The sequence below is a fragment of the Gossypium hirsutum genome, chromosome A12, assembly GCF_007990345.1.
Source record: "Gossypium hirsutum isolate 1008001.06 chromosome A12, Gossypium_hirsutum_v2.1, whole genome shotgun sequence".
Lineage (NCBI taxonomy): Eukaryota > Viridiplantae > Streptophyta > Magnoliopsida > Malvales > Malvaceae > Gossypium > Gossypium hirsutum.
This window is the reverse complement of record NC_053435.1, coordinates 62,984,767-62,998,709: the sequence shown is the minus strand read 5'-3', so window position 1 is coordinate 62,998,709 and position 13,943 is coordinate 62,984,767. Positions and strand designations below refer to the sequence as shown.

General features: G+C 35.6%; 1 non-coding gene across 1 annotated transcript; it reads right to left on the bottom strand.

Annotated features, from left to right (window-relative positions):
* Window positions 1-8,992: 8,992 nt before the first annotated feature.
* Window positions 8,993-9,098, bottom strand: LOC121212058 (small nucleolar RNA R71). The gene has a single exon (XR_005907268.1). It is a non-coding gene; the product is annotated as a small nucleolar RNA R71 (small nucleolar RNA).
* Between the last annotated feature and the right edge of the window lie 4,845 nt (window positions 9,099-13,943).

Below are 13,943 nucleotides of genomic sequence, written 5' to 3'. Positions count from 1 at the left end.
GAATAACATGTTGTTAATGGAAAATAAAATAAGAAGCATGGGCAAACATGTCATGAAACATGTTGTTAATGGAAGAATAAAATAAGAAGCATGGGCAATAAACTAATAAGAAATTGAAGGAAGAAAACAAAGAGAAAAAAATGTGTTCATCATTCTCATGCATGACAAAAAAAAAAGAAGAGAAAGGCTCTCATGTTGTTCTTGGCCGAATAGGAGAAAGAAAAAGAAGGAAAAAGAGCTTCGAGGAAATCGGCTATGGTGGTTGGATAGACTAAGGTATGTTTGATGATGTTCCATGAGATGCATGCATGTTTTAGTAGTTAGCTTGAGTTCTAAATAGCCCATGGTTCAAATCTTTACTATGTCATGGAGATGATATTCGGCCAAGGTGGATTGGTGTTGATATCATTTGCATGCTAAAAGTGAAGCTTTGTAATGGTGCATGTGATGGTGGATTGATGATTCTTGAATCTTCTTTTTAGCATTCTTGAGTGAGACATTAAGTTCTTTGTTTAACCATGACCAAAAATTGAAATGGTATGGTGTTGTGATGCAATCGGCCCCAACATAGACATGTATGTTCGGCCACATGAATAAGTACATAAGTTATGTGTATATTCGGCCATAAGCTAGCAAAATGAGACTTTAATGAGTTAAATTTGTTTGAATTAAGCTCAAGAGCAAAGGGGAACTAAATCCGATAAAGGGAAGGAAAAAGTGGTCGAATAGCCGCCGAAATCGTTCGACAACATCCGAGGTAAGTTTTAAGTGATTAAACGTTGAGTAAATTCAATTATAATAGGACATGATGAGTTGATTTAATAAGATATGATGTGGCCATGATATGTTCTAAGTTCAAATGGTAAGTTCTTAAGTGTTTGAGCTTGGGAATTTAAGGGTAATTTGAAATAGTCTGCTTAGGACAGCAGCAGTAACGTGACTTTAGAAAATCACCATAAATTTATGGATTTAAATTAGAGGATGAATGAGACATGAAATTAAAGCTTAATGAGTCTAGTTTCTTATAAAAGAAACCGTGTAAGCAAAGGAATTTCCGATAATGAGATACTTAAAGTTGTGTGAGACAGCGCAGAATGACACTGTAATCCTCTGTTCTGTATTTAGAAAATCATTATAAATTGTAAAAAAATGGTTATAAGATAAAATTTATATGCTTAGACTCCTTAATGAGTCTAGTTTCAAATGAAATCAAATACAACACATTTTGAATTCTGTAAAATGAGAAATTTGATTCGTAGTGAAGAGTTGTCAGATTAGTCAAACAGTGAAACAGGGGAAACTTTAAGAAAAATCTGGTATTGATTGGCCAAACCTAAAATTCTGGGAATTTTATGGATGGAAGATATACGAGTCTATATTCAGGAAAAATTAACGGAAAGTGATTTGGAGTTTTGTAGCTCCATTTATAAATGATTTAGTGACTATTGCTCAGGAAAAATAGCTTGTGCTGAATTTGAGATTGTGTTGTAAACCTTGATAAACTTGTTTTAGTTGCTCATAAGCTATTGATTAAACCCATACGTGAATTCTAAATTGTGATATTGGAAAATGATAGATGTAGATTCAGCCAAGACAGTGTGTATACGTGAAAGTATATGTGGTATGTGAAGTATATTTGGATAATTGTGATGTGAATACATGAAAATCTATATTTTGATTTAGGATTCTATGTGATGGATGTGAACATGCATATATGAGATAAGGCCTAATGGCCGATGTGATGAATGTGAAAGTGTATATATGTGTTAAGGCCTAATGGCCGATGTGATGAATGTGAAAGTGTATATATGTGATAAGGCCTAATGGCCGATGTGATGAATGTGAAAGTGTATATATGTGATAAGGCCTAATGGCCGATGTGATGAATGTGAAAGTGTATATATGTGACAGGGTCGAGTGGCCAATGTGATGGATGTGAAAGTGTATAAATGTGATAAGTCCCGAAAGGCATTTGTGTCAGTACTATATCCGGGTTAAAACCCCGCAGGCTTTATGCGAGAATATTATCACTGATTAATGTCCGTAAGCTTCGTGCTCGTACTATATCCGAGCTCTAAAGACCCGATGACTACGTGTGGGGATTTTGTCCGGGTAAGACCCGATAACTTCGTGTGGAGATTATGTCCGGGTAAGACTTCGTAATAAGAATTGCTTATAAATATATTAAATGCGAAAGGTTAAACAGGTATGTACTCCAAGTTTATATGTGAGCTTGATTTGCACTAAATCATAAGGTAGTTATGTGATGCATACGAGAGCAATCTATGAGACTATTCCTATGATTATGTGACATCGGATCAGTGTGAGAGGTTATGTGAAATCATACGATATATCTATGTCACATGAGCTCACTTTTATGTGAAAGTTTATCTGCCTATTGTATATGATGAGATGTGCATATTCGGTAAAGGGATGGTATGCCCGAAGGAAGAGTGAAATAAAAAATACGAACAACTATGTTATAATTTGATTGTTATCTGTTGACACTGCTTAAAACTTACTAAGCATTAAATGCTTACTCCGTTCTTTGAATCTCTGTTTTATAGATTTTGGTTCGTCAGCTATCGGACTCGGGATTTTTGGAAGTCGAAGTCTCCCACACTATCAAAGCCCCCTTTTGGTACAATTTTGGTTGAACTTTGAAATGGCATGTATAGGACTACCCTTTTGTTGTTGGTCATGTACCCTTCGGTTTTGTGTAAATTTGGATAGCCATGCGAAAATGGCTTAAATATACTTTGATCATAGCATTATAATCGTTTTGTATGTTGTCCGTCGAGAGGTATGGAAATGTTGGTAACGGTTAGCCATGGGAAGGGTTATTCTTGATCACTTTTGGAATATGTATGACAAACTCTAGTTGATCCATGGAGGATCATGAAATAGGTAAAGTTTACCTTAAAAAAAAAAACAGATGCTGGCAGCAGCAGTGATGTGGATGTGAAAAATCACTAAAAATAGTAGGAATGGAATTAAATAGTGAATAAATTATGTAAGCGAACCTTGATGAATCTATTTTCATAGGAAAGTAACGAAACGATCATATGGACAATAAGGGTTGAAGTTTAATTCCCGAGCCTAGGGGCAAATGTGTAAATATGCAAAAGTTTAGGGGCAAAATTGTAATTTTTCCAAAGTTTGAGTTAAGGAGTGTTGTCAATAGTACATTAATTAAATAAGTAAAATATGATGTTTTAGATCCCAGAAAATGAGATTTGAACCTAGAATGAGAGAAAAATCGAAAATTGGGAAAGTTGGTAAAATGATCGTTTTAGTATCGAGTAAGTTCATATGTATAATAAGCATTAATTTATGCTTGTTTCAATGTAAAATTGATATATTCATTATGATTTCCGAGGTGTTGAAAGTTTGTAAGTTGGTATGATAATAATACAGCAATAATGCTGTAATTTATATTTGAAAGTTAAATTTAGTGAATTAATTGAATTATATTAAATTAAATAATTATGCTGCCAAGTTTATGGATTGATTTAAAAATATGTCTATGGTACATGAAGTGCATTGAATTATCATACATAAATGTGATTTCTATGATTATGGATATTATGGGAAATTATAAGTTCATATGATTTTTAATAAGGCAATGTGTAATTTAATGTTATTGCCTTGATATTAAATGAGATGTAAGTTTATATGTAAGTAATACATAAATATTACTTTTATTGTGATATTTTATAATAATATTGGAAATATGTTTGTGGATAATTACTTGATTGGTGAAATTGTTGGAAAAGAGAGAGAAATCCCGGTTGAACCTTCGGAAAGATTGGATGATACAGATAGTATGTAGGTAGGTCACATGTATGGTGCTGAGTGCACATCATGTGTACAAGAGAGCTACAAGAAATTATGATGTAACTAGGTCGCATGGGTGATACTATGTGTACACCATGTAGACAAGAGAGCTACGAGATAAATTGGCTAGGTCACATGGGTGGTACTGAGTGTTCACCATGTGTACAAGAGAGCCGAACTATATGATGGGTGGAGCTATGTGCTGAAACCACCAAGTATCAAGGATTGATCCGAAGTGTTCAACGGGAGACTCTCTATGTATTGCTTTGTGAGTTTTGTGATGAATAAGTGCAGGAACTTGATTATGTGAATGATGTGTTCATTAAGTGACCAGGATGTGGTGAGGTTATAAACAAGTGAGTTATACATGAGGATGATTTTATGGTGACCTTGTGATCATGGGCCTATACTTGTGATGTATGAAATGTGGTGAAAATCATTTGTGATATGTATGTTAAAATGAGGTTAATACAAAGAAAGTGTGAAAGAGTGAATTAGCAATAAAACTGTTTTGGACAGTAGCAGTTATGTGATTTTGAAAAATCACCAAAAATAGTATAAATTGAATCAGAGACTGAATTAGATATCAAATTAAAGCTTAATGAGTTTATTTTCATATAAAATAAATATAACAAGAAAAGGAGTTATATATTTTGAGATATTTATGTTTTTGTGAGACTGGTTCAGAATGATTACGTGATCCCCTGTTCTGACTTTGGAAAATCACAAAAATTTGGATAAAAATAATTAGAGGCTTAAACTTATATTTTTAAAATCCCTAATGAGTCTATTTTCAAGATAAATCAACAAGAACATTATCCTATTTCTTTATTCTAAGATAATTAATTTTTAGTGAAGAGAGGTTAGAACTGTCAGAATGTGAAACAGGGGAAATTTTAATGAATAAACTGTACTAATTGACTAAACAAAAAATTATAAAAATTTTACGGTGGAAAGATATGTGAGTCTAGTTTTAGGGGAAATTTATGGATCTTAATTTGGAGCTCTGTATCTCGAATTATAAATAAGTAAGTGACTATGACTCGTGTGGACAGTTTGATGTGAGCATTTATTTGTAAATTGTGAAATCGTACTTACAAGAATGCTATATACATTAAGGATGTGGAATGGAGAGGAGGAGAAGGAAAATAAATATATGTGAAATACCTGGAAACTATGGTATATGAAATATTGATATAATGAAATAAATGATATGTGTTTATAAGAAAACAGAAAAAGAATGATATGTATCATGACATGTATATATATATATGACTAGTCTTAATGTAATGCTTGTTGGGTATGGAGTTGAATTGAAATGGTTTAGGCAAACATGTTATTTTGTGCATCTGAATTGTGGTATTTTATAAAGATATGATCTAGTTTTAAATATGAATGCTTGATGATTAAGCTGAAGATATTTGGTAAGATGATAATCTTGGTATAAATGTATAAGTGGTACTATAATAAACAAGGTAAAATGAGTATGAGAGACACATGTATGATGACATACAAATGCTATGTTTGTGGTTTAATTGAGAATATTTAATCATTAAATGAATACCATGTTATATGCTTTTGATTTTGTATAAGTGTGTGAGAGATTAAGGTTGACCAAAGCTTGGAAAATAGCCTAGGTATATTCCACACAGGCAGAGACACGACCATGTGTCTCAGCCGTGTTGGAACACGACTTGGGACACGGGCGTGTAGAGCCTTAAAGCATGAAATTTCCAAGATTTTCATAAGTTCTCGATTTAGTCCCGAACCCTTTCTAAAGTATGTTTTGGGCTTCGTAGACTCAAATAAAGGACTATGTGTAAGTGAATGAACGTTTTGAAATATGAATGAAATTTTATGGCCCGTATTTTAGTTTAATGTTTGTATGTTTGTCCGGTAACGCCTCGCACCTTATCCCGGCCTTGGGTACGGGTAAGGGGTGTTACAATTTGCTCGCGAAGAATCTTTCAATATCACAAACACCTTTGTTCATGAACCTGACAAAATCGTTTCCAATATCTTGAAAACAACAAATGGTTCACAAGGGAAGCAGGTTGTTTGCATACCCTCCCTATTTAGGAGGATACCATTTTGGCTTGTCACCTACACAAGAATGGAAAAAATTAGTGACAATACAAGTTATAAACTCAAAATAACTTTTTGAATTGTTATTCAAAACTTGAACATATAAACCAATACTAGGATAAAAAATGGAATTCGGTCTTACCTTTCCATAATGAATCAAAAAATTCATAGATGGCATCAAACCAGAACCACAAAATATTCGAAAGATATAATCTTGGAAGACAAAATTGCTTTGCTTAAACCCCTTACCATTTCAACTTGAGTTGAAAATTCCTTGTTCGGCAACATGGTAGGAATATGAAGCACACTAAAGTTATAATCATGCGAATCATGTCAAAATCTTTTAATCCACAATATTGAGCAACCTTCGAAATCAAATATTGGACTTTGACTTTGTAAGGCAACAAAATTCACATGCTTTGTTTTCGAACATAATAATAAAACATCAAACAAAAAAAATTGTTCACACTTCGATTCACATAAAATTTATGATGCTCACCTTCACTTAATGATAACTTAGAAAAACTTGCTCTCGGTTTAAACACATCGTTTTGATCACTTGTTCCAAAATACAACAAAAAATTTTCTTTCATCGATAATTCACACATGTCAAATAAGCAAAATTTAGCCATATGAACTTTCAAACAATCGAACCTCTCAACTTTCATCTGCACAGGAATATACTTACGTGAGGTTTTCGCACAAAAATACAAAGAATTCACATAAACATCACAGTCGAATAAATCAAGCTTTTTATGCGAATAATTGCTATCACGCACGTCCAAAGTTTGCACAAGCTGAATTAATCCAAAGTCTCCAACAGATTTTTCAACGCAAAACACATGAAATAAACAACTCTTCATGCCTCTACTTAAAACGAAATTGTCATCAATAAACAAATAATGACAATTAACCAAAGCAAAATAAGGTGGCCTTTCAAAAGTTAAGTCATCGTTAAATTTCTCATCAATATTCAAATTAGATTGTCATGACTCAATTGTTAAAGTTTCCTTACCTTGTGATAAACCATAATATATACATATTTTTATCCCATGCTTGGCATATTTTTAGATGATTTCTCATAAAATTTAGTGAATTTGATGCTCCTAATCCTTGAAATTCATGTTTTATTCTTAGGTGAGTACAGGAAGGTGAAAAGAGCAAGAAACGGGCCAAAAACAGACAAAATGGGCTTATCTCAGTATTTTACACAGCCTAGGCACTTCCACATGGGTAAACCACATGCTCGTGTGAGGCACACAGGTAGGCCACACGCTCGTGTGTCATGGCAGTGTCAACTAAAATCCAACTTAGAATTACACACGGTTTGAGCACCTTCACACAGGCGTGGCACAAAGCCGTGTCCTTGTCGAGCCCAAGTCTAATTCTACTTGGAAAAGGCTAATTTGGAGGGTTTTGAAGCATTCCAAAATCTATATAAACACCCTAGAGGAGGATTGAAAGGGACACGGAGAGTAGAAGGTAGAAAATACTCAAGGATAGCCATTAGAAGTAGCTCAGAAGTAGGATCTACTTCAAGACTGAAGATCTCTATTCAATTTCCTTAGAAGTTTTTTGGGTTTCTTTATGTTTTGTTGTTTCCCAATTTTGAGATGTTTTCCCTTATTATGAACTAAACTCTCTAAATACCTAAGTGAGATGAAACCTAAGACAGATCTTATTACTATTTGCATTATATGATAAATATTTGTTCTTCTTCTTAATTGTGAGTTCTAATCCTTGCCTTAATATTCCAGGATATTAATTCAGGTTTTGATGTGCTTATTCAGTGGAGAAAAAGTCCCTGCTTAAGAGTAGATCTCCCATAATTAAACGGAGTCGCATGCAATCCTAGAGATAGGATGACATAAATCTGCCGGATTAGAGTCAAATCTAATAAGGAAATCTATAGATCGAGTTAATACGACAATAGGGGTTTTAATTAGAAAGAGATTTCGATTAATCAACCTAGAGTTAGTTGTTTTTAGTCTCGAAAGAGATATTAACATAAATCAGGGATTTCTACGATTAAGTCAAGTGCATAAATCGTCTAATTCAAAAATAATAAGTGAAGTCTACGTGGATTCTTCCTTGGGTATTGTCCTCTCCATCGGTTTTCTAAATAGTATTTTTCAACTTTTATCTCTGTCGTAATCTTAGTTAATTAGATAATTAGTCTTAGTTAAAACATTCCTTTAATTGCAAGGCTAGATAATAAAAGGATAGTAATTACTAGTACTTTTAGTCCTTGTGGATACAATATTTTCGGTCTCACCATAACTATACTACTGTTCGATAGGTGCGCTTGCCTTAGTCAAATTTTTAGTTGGTTTAGCGACCATCAAGTTTTTAGCTCTGTTGCTGGGGACTAAGATATTAGGAACGCTTGATTTTTATTACTTTAGCCATTTTTACTTTTATTGCAATTTACTTTTTATTTTTAGTTTAATTTTTCTTTTTACTTGCTTCTGGCAGGTGTTTCTAGTTTATGACTAGGAGGAACCCGTCAGGACCTTTATTTTTTGACAGTGAGATCGAGAGCACAGCTCGCAGAAATCAAAGAGAAATAAGGTGAAGTATACAATACATATAGGAAGAGCGATCGGATGATATCCATACTACAACCGAGGAGATGGCTGATAATCAGAATAATCCGCTACCTTTTGTGGTTGCTGCAAATCCAGTAAATTAGAATCCTGCTCCTCGTACTATGTATGATTATGCTAAACCTACTTTAACAGGAACTGAATTGAGTATAGTTAGACTTGCTGTTGCTACAAATAATTTGAACTGAAACCTAACACTATTCAAATGATACAACAGTTTGTTCAGTTTGATGGTTTGCAGGACGAGGATCCAAACACTCATTTAGCCAATTTTCTAGAATTCTGTGACACCTTTAAGATCAATGGCCTTTCTGACGATGCCATTCGCCTTCGGTTGTTTCCCTTTTCATTAAGGAATAAGGGTAAATAGTGGTTGAACTAGTTACCATAGGGATCAATCATTACTTGGGAGCAAATGACCGAAAAGTTTTTACTCAAATATTTTTCGCCTGCTAAAACGGCTAAATTGTAGAATGATATCTCTTCTTTTGTGCAGATGGATTTAAAAACACTATATAATGCATGAGAGAGATACAAGGATTTATTGAGAAGGCGCCCTCACCATGGATTACCTTTATGGCTACACGTTCAAACATTCCACAATGGTTTGAACCCCTTAATGAGACAAATGGTCGATGCAGCGGCCAGTGGAACCTTAAATAATAAAACACCTGAGGAGGCTTATGAGTTCATTGAAGAGATGTCACTGAATAATTATCAATGGCAAGTCATAAGGACAAAGCCTAATAAAGTAGCCGGTGTTTTCAACCTTGACGGGGCCTGTAACACCCCTAACCCGTATCTGTCGCTGGAACAAGGTTTCTAAGCATTACTCGGATTTACATATCATTTAGCAAAAATTTCTGTTAAATACTTACCGATTATGTGACAGCCCTAATGTGACCCTAGTCGGAAAGTGGTTTCGGGACCACAAGACCGAGTCGTAAAATAATTAATTGCTATATTCTATGCTTATTATGTGTGAACATGAGTATGTGGAAGTTTCATTCCCTAATTTTACCAATTGCATGAGAAATTGTTAATAGGGATCGATTTGAGACATGGTGAAAATATGATAGTCCAATTTAAAATGGTCTATTAGTGCATGTACCAAAAAGAGTGGACTTGCATGTCAAATAGACCATTTTTGAATGTGAATGGCCGGCCAACATACGCATGCATTATGGTGTTCCCTTGTCTTCATTTTTTTATATTTGGTGGGAATTATGTATAATAAATTTATATTAGTAAGTGGTGATAAAAACAAAGTTCCATCATCTTTTCTATCATCTTGCCGAAACCATAAGGAAAAGAAAAGAAAAATGGAAGCTAGGACATTCGGCCAAGTGAGTTTATAGATTAAGGTATGATATCATGTGGCTCTTTTGGCATTTTTTTTGTGAAGTTGAGTTGTTTTGATGATCATAACATGACCCATGTGTTGATTTTTGAGTTGTGTTGCAAGAAACCTTTGGTTATGTTCTTATATGCCAAATTGATGATGTTTGTAGTATGTGATTTGAAATGGTTATAGATGAATATGAACTAAGAAACATGTATTATTGAGTAAGTAGAAGATAGAATGGGGTTTAAATGGGAGGTTCATTTGATTTATTTTTGTCCTTGTATGAAAAGTGGTTCTTTGTTAAGGCCGAATGAGTCATGCTAGATTAGTTGAAAAGAATGTTCATGTTATGAGGTAATTTGAATAATTGACCGAAACATGGAAGGAAGGGCAAGATTTATAAATTATGTTTGAGGGTGAAAGGAATAATGAAAGTTGTATTAAGTTTAATGTGCATACTTTAGTCTAAGTGTTGAGGAGTATTCGGCTAAGATAGTTGAAATGTGGGTGTTGCCGATTTTTAAATTTAGATTATGGGAGTGGCTATAATGGGCATTAAGATGTTGAACTTAAGAAATTAGAAGTAAATGAACTTGATAGTATTTAAGAGATAGAGGTGATAGATTAATGTTGCACATTCGGCTATGGTTAGGCATGTTGATGATCTTATCTTGATTTAGATAATTAGGCATAAAGGGTGGTAAAGGGGATGAAATTGTCGAATGATTAGTTGGGTAACAAAAGAAGCATTCGGCCATCACTTGAGAGCTTGTGTGATGTTGGGTTTAAAATTAGCAAAGGTAACTTACCTAATGCATGTGCATGTGTGATTAGATTTTTGATGATATGGTAGTTGCATGAGGTTATTAGCCGAATATACTAACATACATATACATGTGAAATTGGATTGTAAATATTTAGCAAGGTGGTTAAACTAGTTAAATTATTGATTAAGCATATAGTTGGTATTAATTCAAATGGTCATAATGTTTATGTAATGATGCTGAATGGAATGAATAAATATATATATGCATGTACGTATGTGATGATGAAAGTGTTGAATGAAAAGAAAAGAGGTGAGATGTATTGAGTTGTTGATCTTGGCACTAAATGTGCGAGTATAAACATTTATGACCACGAGATTGGCGCTACGTGTGCGGGTTTAAATTGTGCAGCACTAAGTGTGCGAATTGACTATGTAGCACTAAGTGTGCGAGTTTGACTATGTAGCACTAAGTGTGCGAGTTGACTATGTAGCACTAAGTGTGCGAGTTTGATTATGTAGCACTAAGTGTGCGAGTTGATTATATAGCACTGAGTGTGCGGACTTAATATATATTCTTGAATCATTATGGACACTAAGTGTGCGACGCTATTGAGTCGATCACGGACAGCGGATCGGGTAAGTGTCTTGAGTTCATGGCTAATAGGTGCTATGTCTATACTTGGTGTTGAGCTTGGTAAGTTTGAACCTATGTGACAAATATACTTGAAGTCACGTACATGAAATTTATCGTAGAATGGGTGAAAGGCCGTTTAGTTGTATGTTTGTAACGAAAATAAAATGATTTATGAAAATGCCTCGAATATCCTATTGATGAGTATGTGGATTGTGAATGCATAAATTGGTATGAAATTAAACCGATAGGTCGGAGGAACTATGGTATGGTTCGGAATGGATGGAGTAATTAGCCTCGTTTCATTTTGTTTTCTCTTGTGATAATGTTATTGATGGATGGTAGTGCATAGCTTATGACCTACTGAGTTATAAACTCACTCGGTGTTTCCTTGTCACCTATTCTAGGTTTCTTGGACACATCTCTTTTTGCGTGGTCGGGCCGTCATCGAAGTCATCACACCGGATAGCAAGTTTTGGTACTTTCTTCTTAGTCGGCTTAGGAGAATATTTCGGCATGTATAGGCTATTATGTTGTGTTTGAACTTTAGTATGTAAACTTTAAGCCATGCGAAAATGGCATGAATGTTCGATTGAGTTGGATCAAGGAGTAGGCATGAAATGGACCTAGTTACTTTCGTAACAGATGCTGGCAGCAGCAGTGACATGAGATTGAAAAATCACTAAAAAAATAGTAGGAGTGGAATTAATTGATGAATAAATTATGTATTTGAAGCTCGATGAGTCTATTTTCATATAGAAGCAACGAAAAGATCATATGGACAGTATGTTAAGAGATATTCAGGTTCTCGTGAGACAGGGCCAGAACGGTTTCTGGATTCCTTGTTCCGACTTTGGAAATTCATTATAAATCAACCAGAGATAATTAGGAGTCATACCATATATGTATAGATTCCTCTCTGAGTCTAGTTTCTATAGAAACAAACGGCATCAGTGTTGAAACTCTGTGCAGGGAGATATCCAAGTCGTAATGCACAAAGGTCAATGTAGTCGATCCCTGTAACATGGGAGACTTTGACTAATAAACTGTACTAATTGGTCCGACCAAAAATTCTATAAAAAAATGTGTAGACGGGCATATGAGTCTATTTTCAGGGAAAATTTACGGAACTGGATTTCGAGTTTCAGAACTCGAGATATGATTTTTTTAGTGACTAGTACGCAGACTAGTAGCTTGTCTGGAAAATTTTTTTTTTAAGTGGGTTGAAGTCTGTTAACACCTCGTGTTCGACTCCGGCGACGGCCTCGGGTTCGGGGTGTTACATTTGATTGGTATCAGAGCTATGGTTTAGTCGGTTCTAGGACTACCATAGCACGTATGAGTCTAGCTATACATGCCGAATGTTAATGTTTAACTGTGTGATGACTTCTGACGGTTAAAATTTATGTTTTGATTAGTAAATGGATCCCGGTGTAGAGAGAACCTTGGCGGATGACATTGAAAGTGTAGCGGCTGCTCCTGCACAAGGGACGCCGCCTGTTGAACCTCAGTCATCTGCGAATAATCAAGGTGAGGGGGCTAAACAAGCCTTCTTTACCATGATGAATGAATGGGTCGCGCAGTATGCCCGAACCAATCCGGCTGTCCAACAATTCCCGAATTTGAATAATCCACCCCCGGAGCCAGTAATGCCATCAGTTACTGATCTTGTGAGGCTGAGTAAGCCACCTGTAGACTTGATTAGGAAGCGCGGGGCTGAGGAGTTCAGGGCCATAGTTACTGATGATGCTGAAAGGGCCGAGTTCTGGCTTGATAACACCATTCGGGTGTTTGATGAACTGTCATGCACACCCGATGAATGTCTAAAGTGTGCTATATCCTTGTTGCGGGACTCAGCCTACTATTGGTGGAGGACCCTGATTTCCATAGTCCCAAACGAACGAGTAACTTGGGACTTCTTTCAGACGAAATTTCGAAAGAAATATATTAGTCAACGGTTCATTGATCAAAAGCGTAAGGAATTCTTGGAACTTAAGCAAGGCCGTATGACAGTATCTGAATACGAACATGAATTCGTAAGACTCAGTAGGTATGCCCGGGAGTGTGTAGCTGATGAGGTTGCTATGTGCAAAAGATTCGAAGAAGGATTGAATGAAGATTTAAAGCTACTAATGGGTATTTTGGAAATAAAAGAATTCGTAACACTAGTCGAACGAGCCTGCAAGGCGGAAGAACTTGGAAAGGAGAAGAAGAAGGCTGAATTTGAGGCTAGAGACTATCGTAAAAGATCGACGGGTAAAGCTCCATTCTCAGCCGTAAAGAAGTTCAGGGAGGACACTAATAAGTCGAGGACGACTGCGGGAATTTCCATCAGAGCAAGACCATCGACGGACTCCCGAGCTACTTCGGTAGCTAGTGTGGGCAATAATTGTCTAGAGAAACCTGAATGTCCCCAATGTGGAAGACGACACATAGGTGAATGTTGGGGTAAGACTATTAACAGGGCCTGTTACGGATGCGGTTCGAAGGACCACTTCATTAGAGATTGCACGGAGCTTGATGAGAAGAATAAGATTCAAGGTGCAAGACCTAGTGGAGTGACAACTAGAGGTAGACCACCGAGAATTTTAGGAGGTAGGGGTGGTAGTCAGAGAGGGACCTCTGATACGGCTGTTCGAGCCGAGAACCGTACTCCTGCTAGAGCATATGCCA